This window comes from Ornithorhynchus anatinus, chromosome 4 (genome assembly GCF_004115215.2).
Source record: "Ornithorhynchus anatinus isolate Pmale09 chromosome 4, mOrnAna1.pri.v4, whole genome shotgun sequence".
Taxonomy (NCBI): Eukaryota; Metazoa; Chordata; class Mammalia; order Monotremata; family Ornithorhynchidae; genus Ornithorhynchus; species Ornithorhynchus anatinus.
Genome location: NC_041731.1, coordinates 109563295 through 109579474, shown reverse-complemented (window position 1 = coordinate 109579474; position 16180 = coordinate 109563295). Strand labels below are relative to the sequence as shown.

At 42.0% G+C, this 16180-nt stretch overlaps 1 long non-coding RNA gene and 1 other non-coding gene across 3 annotated transcripts in view; one reads left to right on the top strand and one right to left on the bottom strand.

Annotated features, from left to right (window-relative positions):
• Positions 1-1268: 1268 nt before the first annotated feature.
• Positions 1269-1406, bottom strand: LOC114811506. Its single transcript, XR_003759204.1, has one exon. It is a non-coding gene; the product is annotated as a small nucleolar RNA SNORA7 (small nucleolar RNA).
• Positions 1407-4373: 2967 nt separating this feature from the next.
• LOC114811286 overlaps positions 4374-16180 on the top strand; it is a 64023-nt gene continuing 52216 nt past the window's right edge. For both annotated transcript variants that reach the window (XR_003758949.1, XR_003758948.1), the window contains exon 1: positions 4374-4510. This is a non-coding gene — a long non-coding RNA (uncharacterized LOC114811286). The remainder of the gene's footprint in view (positions 4511-16180) is intronic.

The following is a 16180-nucleotide window of genomic DNA, read 5'->3' as shown; positions in this document are numbered from 1 at the left end:
AAAATAGATAAATAGAATCATAGATGTATACTCATTAATAAAATAGAGTAATAATATATACAAATTTGCACAAGTGCTGTGGGGAGGGGAAGGGGGTAGAACAGAGGGACGAAGTAGGGGGAGTGGGGATGGGAGGAGGGAGAGAAGCAGCGTGGCGCAGTGGAAAGAGCACGGGCTTTGGAGTCAGGGCTCATGAGTTCGAATCCCAGCTCTGCCACTTGTCAGCTGTGTGACTGTGGGCAAGTCACTTAACTTCTCTGTGCCTCAGTTCCCTCATCTGTAAAATAGGGATTAAGACTGTGAGCCCCACATGGGACAACCTCATTCCCCTGTGTCTACCCCAGCGCTTAGAACAGTGCTCTGCACATAGTAAGCACTTAACAAATACCAACATTATTATTATTATTATTAGATGGAAAGGGAGGGCTCAGTTTTGGAAGGACTCCTGGAGGAGGTGAGCTCTCAGTAGGGCTTTGAAGAGGGGAAGAGAGTTAGTTTGGCGGATGTGAGGAGGGAGGGCATTCCAGATCAGTGGTAGGACCAGGGTCAAAGGCCAATGGCGGGACAGACGAGAACGAGGCAGCGTGAGGAGGTGAGTGGCAGAGGAGTAGAGTGTACGAGGTGGGAAGGAGAGAAGGGAGGTGAGATAGGAGGATGCTAGGGGATGGAGATCTTTGAAGCCAAGAGTGAGTTTTTGCTTCATGCGAAGGTTGCAAGGCAACCACTGGAGGTTTTTGAGGATGGGCATGACATGCCCAGAGAGTTTCTGTTTGAGACTGTAAGCCCCACATGGGACAGGGACTGTGTCCACTCTGATTTGCTTGTGTCCACCTCAGTGCTTAGTACAGTGTTTAAACCATAGTAAGCACTCAACAAACACCTTAATTATTACTATTATTATTAGATGAGGAAACTTAGACATCACTTATGTACAATATCTTTATACTTGATTGCTTCCCCTATTTGTAATGTATTTTAATGCCTGGGTCACCAGCTAGATTGGAAGTTCTTAAAGATAGGGATCATGTCTACTTACTCCCGTATTGTCTTCTCTTATGCTGTTGAATCACCTTCGACCCTTAGTGACGCCATGAACACATCTTTCTCAGAACTCCCCACTTCCATCTGCAATTGTTCTGGTAGTGTATCCATAGAGTTTTCTTGGTAATATGGAAGTGGTTTACCATTGCCTCCTTCCACGCAGTAAACTTGAGTCTTAGACCTCTATTCTCTCCCATGCCACTGCTGTCCATCACAGGGGAGTTCTGACTTGTAGCAGATTGCCTTACACTCTCTAGCCACTGGCTAAGCTAGGAATGGAATGGATACACCTCTGCCTGACTCTCCCTCCTGTAGTCGAGGCTGGTAGAGTACTGGGAACTCTCCAGTTGTGATCCTGAGAGGGGCAACTCCTGTATAGACCCCCTGAGATCTGGCTTCCATCTCTTTCATTCCACTGAAACAGCTCTTTTCAAGTCAAGTTCACCAATAGCCTCCTCCTTGCCATATTCAATGGACTCTATTTCAGTCTTCTTTTTACCTCTCAGCTGCCTTTGAAAGTGTGGATTATCCCCTTTATCTGAAAACATTATCAAACCTTGGGTTCACTGATGCTCTCATTTCCTAGCTCTCCTCCTGCACCTCAAGTCTTTAATGAACTGCTGTACACAATACTTGCTCAATAATTATCATTGATCGATTGATTAACTGACCATTACTTAAGTGACCAATACTTCTTGAACTCTTGTCTTCCATCAGTACATCAGACAGTCATTCACATTTATTGAGCACTTACTGTTTGCAGTGCATTGTACTAAGCACTTGGGAAAGTACAATATAAGCATAAATGGACACATTCCCTGCCCACAGTGAGCTCACAGACTAGAGGGAGTTTCCCATCTGTCTTAACCCAGTCATCCTGGGTCCTGAATCCTGATTTGCCTTGCACCAGTGGGGGAACCAAAGCAGCAGGAGTACTCATTCATTCATTCAGTCATATTTATTGAGCGCTTATTGTGTGCAGAGCCCTGTACTAAGCACTTGGAAAGTACAATTCAGCAATAAATAGTGACAATTCCTAGCCAACATTGGGCTCACAGTCCAAAGTCCAGTTCACAGTTTAGAAGATAATAATTGTATTAAGCACTTACTATGTGCCAAGCACAGTTCTAAGTACTGGGGTAGATACAAGATTATGAGGTTGTCCCACGTGGGGCTCACAATCTTAATCCCCATTTTACAGATGAGGTAACTGAGGCACAGAGAAGTTAAGTGCTCATTCACATGACTGAGGACATTACTAGAAAAGCAGTGTTGCATAGTGGATAGAACACGAGCTTGGGAGTCAGGAAGACATGGATTCTAATCCCAGCCCCAACACTTGCCTGCAGTGTGACCTTGGGCAAGTCACTCACTACTCTGTGCCTCAGTTACCTTACCTGTAAAATGAGGATTGAGATTGTGAGTCCCACATGGGACAGGGACTGTGTCCAAACTGATTTGCTTGTATCCACCCCAGTGCTTAGTACAGTGCCTGGCACATAGTAAGTGATGAAAAAACACCACAAATACCACAGTTACTATTAGGAAGGTTGTGGTCTCAAAATCTGAACTCTGAGCCACAGGGAGCCCCAAACTACTCTAGTCTCAGGACCTTTTTGATGCATTTAAGTGAATTTATTCATTTATCCTTTCATGTGGTTCTTGCAGTTTTATTATTTCTTGTTTCTTTAAGTGGCTACTGCCAGACTCCCCTGGCTGCTTATTAGATTGCGAGTGTTTGGAGACCAGGGACCTCACCCAACTGTTCTTTCCCAATGCTCAGTATAGTGCTTTGTCCCCAGGAGGTAATTATTAAATACTATTTCCATTACTACTAGATTCTATAAAATTGATTTCAATTATTAGAGTTCTCCTCTGCAGACACTTATCAGGACTGGTGATGGACTGTTAACTAACAAGCTGCAGGGAATCTTTACTTCTGAATTTTGATTTCCTTTTTCATGTTACTTCTTTATTACTTGTGGAGAAAAATAATGAATGCCTTCCTATGACAAATAGATGAAATTTTCCTTTAGATGGTAAGGAATTTGAAAATACCTCACAGTGGCTATACATTTTAATCAAAAACATTGGGTTTCATTTTACATGGCCAAGCCAATAATCTGAAAGAGTTAATGAGCTCTTCCAAAGCATTTGTGACCAGAAAATGAATCAGTCTCTTGTGAAATCATCAATATAGCCTTATGCCTTCCCCCTATTTCCCCTAATATGTAGTTGATTTGGAAAAAATTCAAGGTGTGGGCCCCTCCCCAATCCAAGGATTCCCTAGGATTCATAAGATGACTGTGGACATGTATGTTGGTAGCCGGATTTATTAGATTCATAGCAACAGAAATTCTCCAGTTTAATAATAACTGTGGTATTGGTTAAGGGCTTACTATGTACCAAGCTCTGGGTTAGACACAAGATAATCTGATCTCACATGGGGTTCACATTCTATGTAGGAGAGAGTACAGGTATTGAATACCTGCTTTGTAGATAAGGAAACAGAAGTTAAGTGCTTTTCCCAAGGTCACATAGCAGGCAAATGGCAGAGATGGGATTAAAACCCAGGTCCTCTGACTCCCAGGTCCTGCTAGTTCTACTAGAGTTTGGCAAAATTTATTCAGCTGTTGCATAACATGAATCCCACATAGCTCTCTTTTTTAATGCCAATTGAAGGACTGACTACTTATGTTACCAATAAAATGGATCATTATTTTCATTAACTGTGACAGGAATTTTACTGTCATTTATTTCCTGTGCTTTTATTGCTTTGTTTTGATTTTAAACTTTAGAGAACTGGTTTAATCCTGGGCTTGGCTTAACTTGCTAAAACTGTGCTCAACTAAAATTGAACAGCAGTGGATTCTCCAAAATCTTCCTTTAAAATATTCTCTCGGTAATCAATTTTCTTTCAACAATTCAGTGGAAACAGGCAGGGAAGCCAAGTTTTCTTATTCTGACCTAACTTTTTCCCAATGGAATCTCCAGGAGAGATGGAGTTTTTAAAGGCTGTTCCTAGAATCTAGCTTCTACAGTGGTTTGAGTTCTGATAAATCTTATATAAGATCAAATTTCATTATTAGAAAACTGCCTCTGGGTTACATTTTATATGAATTTTGAAGTCATTTTATGGAATGGCAAGCCTCTTGGGGCTCACAATCACTTTTTTTCTTTGCTTAAATGGGAAATGGCCTCTTTAACACAGTTGAGGCACAGCAGGTGCTAATTTGCAGCAATTATGTTTCCTGGCCAGGAACTGAACTGACTTTTTTCTTCAGTTCAGTTGAAGCAGAGGTCCGATCCAGAGGAAGGAATATTTGTGATTGCTTTCAGCAAGTGGTTCCAGGACTTTTAGTTCTGTATCTTTGATTATTAGCTTCCAGAGATGCTAATTCTTTTTTCTTATTACTTTTGATAAGAGCCTAAATAAATGTGTGTTGGAAGACTGCCTCTGTTGGCCAAGGTGAGTGTGGAGCTCTTGGGATATAGATGGCAATGCTTTTCAATCTCAGTGGTGTTTCCATATTTTTCCACTTGATGAGTGGCCTGAAATATCTGGCTTTTCTGTTGTTGTTTTCTTTCTGGTTGTTGTGGGGTCTAATCTCCCTTCAGCAGAGTTAGTATGATTGGTTGTTCTCCTCACACTGTTAGTGGAAAGGGCACTGTGATGGGAGTCAGGAGGCCTGAGTCTAGTCCTGCCTCTTCCTGTTATATGACCCTGTGCAAGGCTCCCAGTGTCTTTGGGCTTCAGGTTCCTGTACATGGAATAAGATATGCTCTTCATCCCTCTTAGTGTTTGGGACATTAGGGATCTATCTGGTCTGATTATCTAGTATTTATTCCAGAGTTTAGCAAAGTGTTTAGTATGGCACTTAAGAACCACCATAACTACTGCTTGGAGAGGCATAAGAAGCAGTGTTGCCTAATGGATAGGGCCTGGGAATGAGAAGGACATATGTTCTACTCCTAACTCTGCCACTTGTCTGCTGTGTGACTTTGGGCAAGTCACTTAACTTCTATACACCTCAGTTTCCTCATCTGTAAAAATGGGGATTAAGACTGTGAACTCCACATGGGACAGGGACTGTATCCATCTTGTTAAGCTTGTATTTACCTAGTGGCTGGCACATAAGTGCTTAGCAAATACCATTAAAAAGAGGCTGATTAACCTGAGGATTGATGAATCCTGAATGTTTGAAACCTAGTAAGTAGAGAACTTATGTTTTCTCATTTATTTCATCTCTTCCTAATCACGTCATCAATTGCTCTGCATGTAGTGAGCACTCAGTAAATATGATTGATTTCCAGAGCTAATCAGGCAGGTTCTTAGACCACCTTTTGAAATGGCTTTATAAAATATTTATAAAAAGATTTGATATAGTTTAAGACCTCATCTAATAACTTCCTTATCTTATCTAGGTTATTAGCCCAATACCCTGCACACAGTAAGAGCTCAGTGAATGTAATAATAATTGTATATTCATTAAGCACTTCACAGGCACAGGTTGGACACAGTCTCTGTCCCACATGGGGCTCACAGTCTAAGTAGGAGGAAAGACAAGTATTTTAATCTCTGTGCTTCAACTTCTTCATCAGTAAAATGAGAAGTTAAAAGACTTACCCAACATCACACAGTAGTCAACAGGTGTTGTTGGGATTAGAACCCAGATCCTCTGACTGCAATGTCTGTGCTCTTTCTACTAGGCCATGCTGAATCTCTAGGTTCAGGCAAATTTGGGGGAAATTCTTCATGGCATCATTATATTCAATTCATGTCTGTGTTATTGTGCCACTGTATCTTCTGAAGGTCCAGAATCTATAACCTAGGGAGGGGGCAGCATTCATTTTCCTGCCTCAGGATAGATGAATGACTGAAGTAGAGATCACCATCATCAAGTTTTTCAAATAACTGCCATTCACCTGCCCCTTGTTCATGGCTGGGAAGGCGAGAAGATAGCAAGCTGCCGCCCAGGTCACTCTTCATAAAGTCACTGGAGTAGCCTGGGAGAGCAGTGCCTTACTCTACTTTTCCATCAGTATCTGACCAGATCAACCTGGAACACTTCAAAGCAGGTGTGCCTACACACATTTAGGCTGAAAGCTAAGAAATAAAACCAACTGATAAAAATAACCCACAATAAAATGAATTCTCTGATCATTTGAGAAGATAGCTAGAAGTAGCAACATAAGATTTTCTTTACTGAATTCAGATTCCCATAATCTCCCACTCCATTTTGTGTCATCCTTGCTCTCGGATTTGCAGTCTTTATTCACTCCTCTCTCAGCCCCACAGCACTTAGGTACATATTCATGATTTATTTATATTACTGTCTGTATCCTCCTCTACATGATAAGCTTGTTGTGAGCAGGGAACTTACTGTGCTCTCCCGAGAACATAGTACAGTGCTCTGCACACAGCAAGTTCTTGGTAAATATGATTGATAATGACCTCACTGGGGAAGAGAGCATACATGTCAATGGAGGTTTTCTCTACATTCTACCCTCCTCAGAGGCAGCACTGTGCAGTGATTTCAACAAACTTAGAACCACCTAGAACCTAAGCATTAGACATAATTTATTAACCTAAGAGACATAATTTATTTTTTCTTTGGAAAAATTACTTGTTCAAAATGCTCATAAAGATTCATGGGGGAAAAAAGACAATCACCTTCACATTTTTTGTTCAGCTTGTACTCATGATTTTCCTGGCTGTTCTAACAGATGGCTAAATCAAATGCAGTTACCTGTGATGTCTAAAGACTGCCCTTACCTTTCCTATCTATTTGGAGCTGACAGGTATAAATCATTGTCCTGAGAAAACTAGATGCCACCCATAGCCTGAGAGAACAATGTAGTTGAGCAACTATTTTCCTGATGGACAGCAGGTCACACAGAGAAGTGAAGGAATCTTTCTCTGAAGAAGTTAAAGAGGGTAGTAGATACTCATCACTCCATTATTGGCTGGATACATTCCCGCTAGGAAGCAGAGGGATAGATGTGATGACCTCTGCAGATCCTTTCTAGGCTTTGAATTCAGTGACCAATGAATGAATGGCTCATTCCCCTGACTCCAAGCCCCCCATGCAAAGGTGCTTTATAGGAGATCATAGATATGAAAATTTGGGGATTTTTGAAAAAAAAATTATACACTTTTGTGCTGTTGTAAGAGGAGACAATTCCTGTATTTTTATTTTAAATAGCCTGGAGAATATAAATGAGGAATCACAATATACCACTCCACTATCTTGTACTAATGCCTTAGGTTTCCTATCCAAATATCCATGCTAAAAATGATTTGTCAAAATTTAAAAAGCATGACATGAACCTAAATACCCAAATACTGTAGGCAAAGTATCTGGATATCTACAAAACTTCCAAGGGTGCATTTCAGGGAGGCTTTCCTGATTTTTCTAGGCTTCTTTCATTTCACTATGGGTGTCTGGCAACTGCAGGTGCTTCCCAGAGAACTAAAAAGAAGAAACGGGTCAGCTGAAACCTGTAGTCCTCAGAAAGGACATAAGAAACTACAAATGAGACCATGCAGGAAATTTTTAGGGGGGAAATTCTATATTTCACATATTCTCTTAAATATAAGCACATGAAATTACAAGTTTATTTTTATTTATAAGCATTTTATTAATGATTATTTAAATTGTGATTTAAATAATTCCATTTCACTGGCAAAAGAGAGTAGTTTTGTACACCAAGACAAATTGAAAAAAATTTTGGTCAATACCGTCCCCTATAATTCATATTATTTAGTTCCAGAAGGGTAGCCATCTGAAGAAACACAACTCAGTTCTGCAAGAAGTAATGTTATAAATGCTATTAACTCAGACTGCTGGAAAGCTAGCCACAGTGAAGAATTCCTATAAAATTTAAATGATGATCTATAGGCATCACTGTGGCCTCACTTAGTCTGAAGAATTCAGATTCCTGAGATTCAAATTCCTTTTTGTAGCAACTGTTTAGAACTTTTTTCTTTCAAGATACATTTCTCTGCATCAGTTCAAAACAAAAACTGCATATGGCCAGTCAAGCATATTTGTTGAGCTCTTTGGGCAGAGCACTGTACTAAGCCCTTGAGCACTGTGCTAGTTTCTCTCCATCCAGAAAGAGTGGAACTGGATCCCTGGATGTAAAATGAGATTGTGAAGGACTGCAGAGTTGGTTGACCACTGGCCTGAACAGAAAATAATAATGTTGGTATTTGTTAAGTGCTTACTATGTGCAGAGCACTGTTCTAAGTGCTGGGGGAGATACAGGGTCATCAGGTTGTCCCACGTGAGGCTCATAGTTAATCCCCATTTTACAGATGAGGTAACTGAGGCACAGAGAAGTTAAGTGACTTGCCTACAGTCACACAGCTGACATGTGGCAAAGCAGGGAGTTGAACCCATGACCTCTGAGTCAAAGCTCAAGCTCTTTCCACTGAGCCATGCTGCTTCCCCTAGGAAAGTAACAGATTCCCTGCCTTTAATGCTGGGTGGTGATACATCCCTTCCCTCTACCTCCTCCCCAGCAGCAGCATGGCTTAGTGGGAAGAGCACGGGCTTGGGAGTCAGGTTGTGGGTTTGAATCCCGGCTCTGCCACTTGTCAGCTGTGTGACTTTGGGCAAATCACTTAACTTCTCTGTGCCTCAGTTACCTCATCTGTAAAATGGGGATTAAGACTGTGAGCCACAGATGGAACAATCTGATAATCTTGTATCTACCCCAGCACTTGGAACAGTGCTTTGCACATTAGTAAGTGCTTAACAAATACCATTATTATTGTTAATATCTCATTAGCTATAAGTCAGACAGAAACACAGAAGGAAGCGTCAAGAAGCCTAAATTAATCTGAAACATCAGCTAGGTCTGGAAAAAACATCATCTGGTTCTGGAAAAGATCTCTAGAGGTCATCTGCCTTCAGGGAGAACTTCATGTAAATGATCCCGAATGGATAAGAATCCATTTAGATGTCAAAGAGGCTCTCCATTAACTACCAACCCTTTCCAACTCTTAAAATGCTTCTGTCAGGAAAACTTATTTTAAACTAAATTCCTTTCAGTGGTGGTTTACACTCATTGTTTCCTGAAATTGAAGGCAAATGGTTCCCTTTCTTTATGCGATAATACTTCAAATAGTTAGACATGGTTAAAACAAGAACTCTTTACCATTGGCTTTAAAGCACTCCACCACCTTGCCCTGTACTACCTCACCACTCTCCTTTTACAACCCACCCTATATACTTTGCTCCTCTAATGCCAACCTTCTCACTGTGCCTCAATCCATCTCACTGCCTACCCTAGCCCAGGTCCCACTTCTGGCTTGGAACATCCTTCCTTCTCAAATCTGACAATTACTTTCCCCCACTTCAAAGCCTTACTGAGAACACATCTTCTTTAAGAGGCCTCCCAGACTAAGCCCCTCCTTTCCTCTTCTCCCACTCCCTTCTGCTTTGACTTGAATTGCTCCCTTTGTTATTCCCTGCTCCCAACCCCACAGTAGTTATGTGCATATCTCTACATTTGGATTGAGGTCTATCTCTGCACCCACCCGCTCCCCACCCCCGCAGAATGTAAACTCACTATGGGCAGGGAATGCAACCATAGAGAGGAAGCATGGCTTAGTGGAAAGAGCACTGTCTTGGGAGTCAGAGGTCATAGGCTCTAATCCCGGCTCCGCCACTTGTCAGTTGTGTGACTTTGAGCAAACCACTTAACTTTGCTGTGCCTCAGTTACCTCATCTGCAAAATGGGGATTAAGACTGTAAATCCCACGTGGGACACCCTGCTTACTTTATATCTAGAATAATGCTTGTCACATAGTAAGTGCTTAACGGATGCCATTATTGTTATTATCACTGTTGTTGTTGCACTGTACTCTCCCAAGTAGTGTTCTGCATACGGTAGGAGCTCAATAAATATGATTGAATGAATAAATAAATCACCCCAAATAAATCCATTATCCTTTTACCTTGACTCCTAAAAGGATACTTATCTTTTTGAGTGGGTCAATCAATAATATTTGAGTGCTTACTATGTGCACAATGCTGTACTAGACCTTGAAAAGAATAAAATGCAATAGGGAAGGTAAATGTGATCCTTGATTACTGTTCCTCTAACTGATATTTTCTTTTCCCATTTTTTGCTTGGTAAATGTTTCCACAACAAGAAATGACTTTGTTTTAACCCTTCCTGGACTAGGACTTTTCAGAATGTAATAAAAATTGTGGTTGTGGGGAGGGAGTTGGGTGTGTAACTGGGAGACCAGTGTCATTAAAATAAAGGCAGGTCACTCCCTTGGACCTATGGGAAATCTTATCTAATTCTCATCTAGTGGTTCAGCCCATCAAAAATGATTTACATTTTTTATTCCTGCCCCTTTCAAGGAGTTTGAAAAGGAAGAAAGGGTTTATATTACCCAACAGGGTACTGAAAGTAGGATTTTATCAGTACCCAATAAATTTTACATATACAAACACTTATACTAAAGTGACACCTCAGTTCTTGGGACCATAAAGTCTCTATGCTGATATTTTAAGCCAGTGCCTAAAGGTAAGATCTAATCTTTCATTTCATGATGATGCACTACAGTACCAGTAAGGACACTAGCTCTTTCTGCTTGTCATTGACATTTTAGTTAAGTTACTCAGCAGTGCCACATTTTAGTTCCACCTCCTATTTCTTTGAAAGTAAGATTCACATTGGATAAGAAAAGATATGCGTTTATTTCTAGGAGAAAAAGAAAATTGCCAATAGCTCAGAAATTCAAATGAATATGTGTTAAAACTTAGAGAAAGGAAAGATATGAAAAGACACTAGCTTTACAGAGATTGTAAGAGCATGAAAACACCAGTTGGACAGTCAGGTGAGATGGTAACTTCTTTTTGTATAAATTGTACTAGAAAATATGAGTTACTGAGGTAAAATCAAACAATCGTATCTGGGCTGTCAGGGTAAACTTGCCTAACTTTGTCTTTTGATATCCTAGGATGCTGGTAGTGAGAGGCAGCATGGCTCAGTGGAAAGAGCCCGGGCTTGGAGTTAGAGGTCATGGGTTCTAATCCTGTCTTCACCCCTTGTCAGATGTGTGACCTTGGGCAAGTCACTTCACTTCTCTATGCCTCAGTTACCTCATCTGTAAAATGGGCATGAAGACTTTGAGCCCTACGTGGGACAACCTGATTACTTTGTATCTACCCCAGCGTTTAGAACAGTGCTTGGCACATAGTAAGTGCTTAACAAATACCAACATTATTATTATTATTAATAAACTCAATAGTAGAAGTATTAATAATCAGTCAATCGTATTTATTGAGAACTTACTGAGTTCAGAGCACTGTGCTAAGCACTTGGGAGAGTACAATACAACAATAAGCACACCACAAAGAACTGTTACTTTGTGCAAAGCACTGTACTAAACCCTGCGACAAAATATATGTGTGGAATTAGTCTCTGTCCCTCTGGGGTTCACAATCTAAAAATGAAAAGGGGGAGAGGGGACTGGTGACAGATAATAATAATGATAGTTATTGTGGTATTTGTTAAGTGCTTACTATGTGGTATTTGTTAAGCAGTTACTATGTGCCAGACATTGTACTAAGTGCTGGGGTAAACATGAGTAAATTGGGTTGGACCCAATCCCTGTCCCATATGGGGCTCACAGTCTCAATCTCCATTTCACAGATGAGGTAACTGAGGCACAGAGAAGTGAAATGACTTTCCCAAGGCCACACAGACGAGCGGCAGAATGAGGATTAGAACCCATGACCTTCTCACTCCCAGGTCCAAGCTCTCAATCCACTAAAACAGAAATATAAGGAGAGATGAAACCAAGCATTAAGAGGACATGAGCAATGCTTGGTACATAATAAGTGCTTAACAAATACTGTAATTATTAAAACCAAATTGAAGATAAGTAAGGAGCTGTGGCAGAAAGGGGAGAATTTCAGGCGGGAGAATTTCAGGCGCCTCATAGCAGAGGGTCCACAGTCACAGCTATGGTGGCCCCATGATGACAACAGCAGCAGCCTCCACAGCCTTCCTGAGGTTTTATGGTAACTGGGCCAGGCCATAGCTACTTTTCTGGGTCCACCTGGGTGATGCGAAGCAGGCCAGGATGGAATCTCCTGGGTGATGTGGAGGATCCCAATGAGGCAGGTAGAGGAGGACACTGAGAGCCCTGATATGTGCAATTAGAGATGGCGGGTGTCCAGAGGAGATATGCAGCCATCTGCTGGAGTGATTCAGGGAAAATCATTGCTGATTTAAGTCCACGTGAGTGGGACTGTTTGGTTATCCCCTAAATATTTCATACAGCCAATTGCTATTAACAGCATTCAAGTGACTTTTGATCAATTAATTGATGGTATTTATTGTTTGCTTACTGTGTGCAGAGCACTGTACTAAGTACTTAGAGCACAATACAATATAGTTGGTAGACACAATCCATGCTCGCAAGGAGTTTACAGTCTAGAGGGGCAGGCAGACATTAAAATAAATTATAGGTAATAATAAAAATCTTGGTATTTGTTAAGCTCTAAATATGTGCCAAGCACTGTTCTAAGATCTGGGTAGATACAATGTAATCACGTTGTCCCACATGAGACTCACAGTCTTAATCCCCATTTTCCAGATGAGGTAACTGAGGCCCAGATAAGTTAAATGACTTGCCCAAAGTCACAGAGCTGATAAGTGGAAGAGCTGGGATTAGAACCCACAACCTCTTTCCACTATGTCACACTGCTTCTCACTGCAATGGGTCTAGGGATAGGGGAATAGCAAGTGCTTAAAGGGTACAGGTCAAGTGTAAAAGTGATGTAAAAGAGAGGGTGATTGGCGGAATGAAGGATTAATCAAGGAAGGGCTTTTGGAGGAGATGTGATTTTAGTAGAGCTTTTTGGGTGTAATATTTATGCCACCAATAAGATCCGTGGATGATGATAATGATAATCAGGTGCTAATGTGGATGAGTATGAACAAAAAAGAATAGGCCTCTTCCTTGAGAATGAGAAAAGCTGATACATGATTTTACCTACAAAATAATGAAGGTTGTAATCTGGGACAGCGCACTTTATAGTTGACCATATTTCAGTGCATGTCAATTAGAAGGCAAAGACCTACTCTAATCTCATCTCCTCCAGATAACCTTTCCTAATGAATCTCTCATCTCTCCACCCTATTTTCTAAACCCAACTCTGCCACTTTTCTGCTATGTGACCTTGGGCAAGTCACTTCTCTGTGCCTCAGTTATCTCATCTGTAAAATGGGGATTAAGAATGTGAGCCCTATGTGGGACAGGGACTGTTTCCAACTTGATACCCTTGTATCTACCCCAGTGCTTAGAACAGTTCTTGTCACATAGAAAGCACTTAGCAAGTGCTATAATTATTATTACTATTATCCTTCCACCCTATTTTCTATCCTTATTGTATCTCTAGGTGAGATCAAGGTACAGTGAATAGGTTGGTACTAGAGGAGTGAGTGAAGAGTGCGAGCTGGATTGTAAAAAAAATCCGTGAGGTACGGTAAGAGGGTGAGATTTGATTGAATGATTTAAAGGTGATGATAAGGATCTTCTGTTTATGGAGTATGGTAGGCAATCACTGGAGGTTGATTCTAGCTCCTCTCGGCACCACCTTTGGCTCTGGCTCTGTGCTGTTCTGCCCCACTCCTTCGTATTCCAGTCAACTGTACTAAGCACTTGAGAGAGAACAATATAACAGAAACAATACCTGCCCCAAACTAGCTTACAGTCTGAGGGATTTACAGTTTTCCCTCAGCATGTGAAGCCTCACGGCAGGTGGCTTTCTAGTCAGAAATTACGGCAGGTACTGGGAGTCACTGCCCAGCCACTTCACCTCCAAAGCTAGAGAGGTACCTCTGCATGAATTTGACGTGGAGGTTCCAGCCTTAGCCCCCTCACCCTGATCACCGAGTCAGCCTCTGCACCCTGGAAAACAGTGAAGTGTTTATGGAAGCAAACTCACCTCTAAAAGCAGCATGGCAAAGTGGCAAGTAGATGGGCTTGGGAGTCCAGAGGTCGTGGGTTCTGATCCCGGCTCTGCCACTTGTGTACTGTGTGACCTTAGACAAGTCACTTAACTTTTCTGTGCCTCAGTTACCTCATCTGTAAAATGGGATTGAGAATGTGAGCCCCATGTGGGACAGGGACTGGTTCCAAATTGATTATCTTTATCCCGGAGCTTAGAACACTGCACATGGTAAGGGCTTAACAAATGCCATAATTATTATTATTAGTAGTAGTATTATAAAACCAGGAACTGAATGGTCAGTGGGGTTGGTACCGATTTGGGGCTGTCCAGGGGGGAGGGGCCCAGACAGCTTCCCAGGTGGTCACTTAGATGGTGTGGGGCCACTGTTGCCCATCAGCTCAAACCTGTGAAAAGTTGATGAGTATGGGTGGGCATGGGCAGCCTTTGAGTTAACATGCATGTGGTGGCATGAAGTTTTTTTGTATGGGCAGACATGGGTGGGCTTTGAAAGAGTTTGTTTGCAGTGGTGTGTGGGAAAGTAGAAGTTGTTGTGCCGGGGCGCATGAGGCTTTGAACAAGTAGGTGTGCAGTAGTGTGTAGCCTGGTAGAGGGTTTTTTTTGTGTGTGTATGTGTGCGTTGGGAGGAGGCTTGGGCAGGCTCTGAGCTACTTTGTGTGCAGTGGTATGTGTGGGTAAGTAGAGGTTTTTGTGTGTGAGTGGGTGTTAAAGGGCTTTAAGCAAACGTGCAGTGGTATGTGGCAGTAGAGGTTTTTGTGTGTGAGAGGGCCGACATGGTCGGACTTTGAGAGAGCGAGAGCGTGGTCGAGTGAGGGTAAGAAGAGATTTTTGTTTGTGTGTGGGAGGATAAATGTGAGTCCCCGAGGAGTCCCTCCTTGGCTTAAACTTGCCCTTGCCAGGCCCCCGGGCAGAGGCAGAGAAGCAGTGAGTCAGGGTGGCCCTGTGGGGGATGGGTCAGAAAGGCGGAACTTGCTGCAGGGGAAGAGGGGAGAGGGGCAGCTCATACCAGATGGGGCATCCATCCCTTTCTAGGCCTAGGGGAGCTCATACTTGATGGGGCATCCATCCCTCTCTAAGCCTGGGGGAGGAATGGGAAGTAGCACTGTTGACAGGGGCTGGGACTGGAGAGGCAGGAAAGATAGAAGATAGAGAGAACGAACTGGAAGAAAGGGACAGAGGGAAATGTGAACAGCTGCCCAGGGTGGGAAGGAGGGGGGCACAGAAGAGGGGAAGAGTGAAACATACTCTGCATGAACACACAATTATTTGATTTATTCTCTAGTATTTGAAACATTCAGTAATGAACATTGGCTTCTTAGGGAAAAGGGGTAAGGGATAGGGGAAGTGGGGTGATGTTTGGGCTTTATTGTTCTTTTCTCCAAGTGCTGCCGGGATAGTGCAGTAAATCCAATCCTGGATCCGTCAAATGTCTCTTGTGTGCCCTTCAGCAAGGTATTTAACTTCTCGGTGCCTCAGTAACTGCACCAGTAAAATGGGAATAAAGACTGTGAGCCTTACAGGGACTGTGTCCAAACCGATTATCTTTTATCTACCCCAGTGTTTAGTACGGAGCCCAGCACATAGTAAGAACCCAGCAAATAGTAAGAACTTAAGGGTTATTAATGAAAAAAATGTGTTCCCACCAGAGTCAGCCATTACTCAGGTAAACCATAAAAATGTATTGTCCTCTACTCTGTCTTGATTTTCCACACCCCACATCACCATTTTCCTATTCAAAGGGATTTTTTTTTCTAGTGAGGTGCCTCCCAAATAATATGGGTACTAGACCATTCAAGGCTCAAGGCCTTTGGAGTGTTTTGACATCACATAAAAACCACATTCATCCCAGATGAAGAAGGCGATGATAAAATAAAAACTGTAAAGCAACAGAGAGGAAATTCAAAGAACACCAAACAGATTCTGAAATGGCTGGTGAGCTGACTTAAGGTCACAGTACTAGCAGGTGGAAGGGTTAGATTGGTAGCCATGGAACCTGCATTTGATGGGTTTAAAATCAAATGCTGTTTTTGGAAATACCAAAAAAGATATAGTACACTGTTTACTCCAGCAGAGTTTGGGACCAGATTCAGTTGTAGTTACACACAGGACATAAATCATTATCAGCAGCAGCT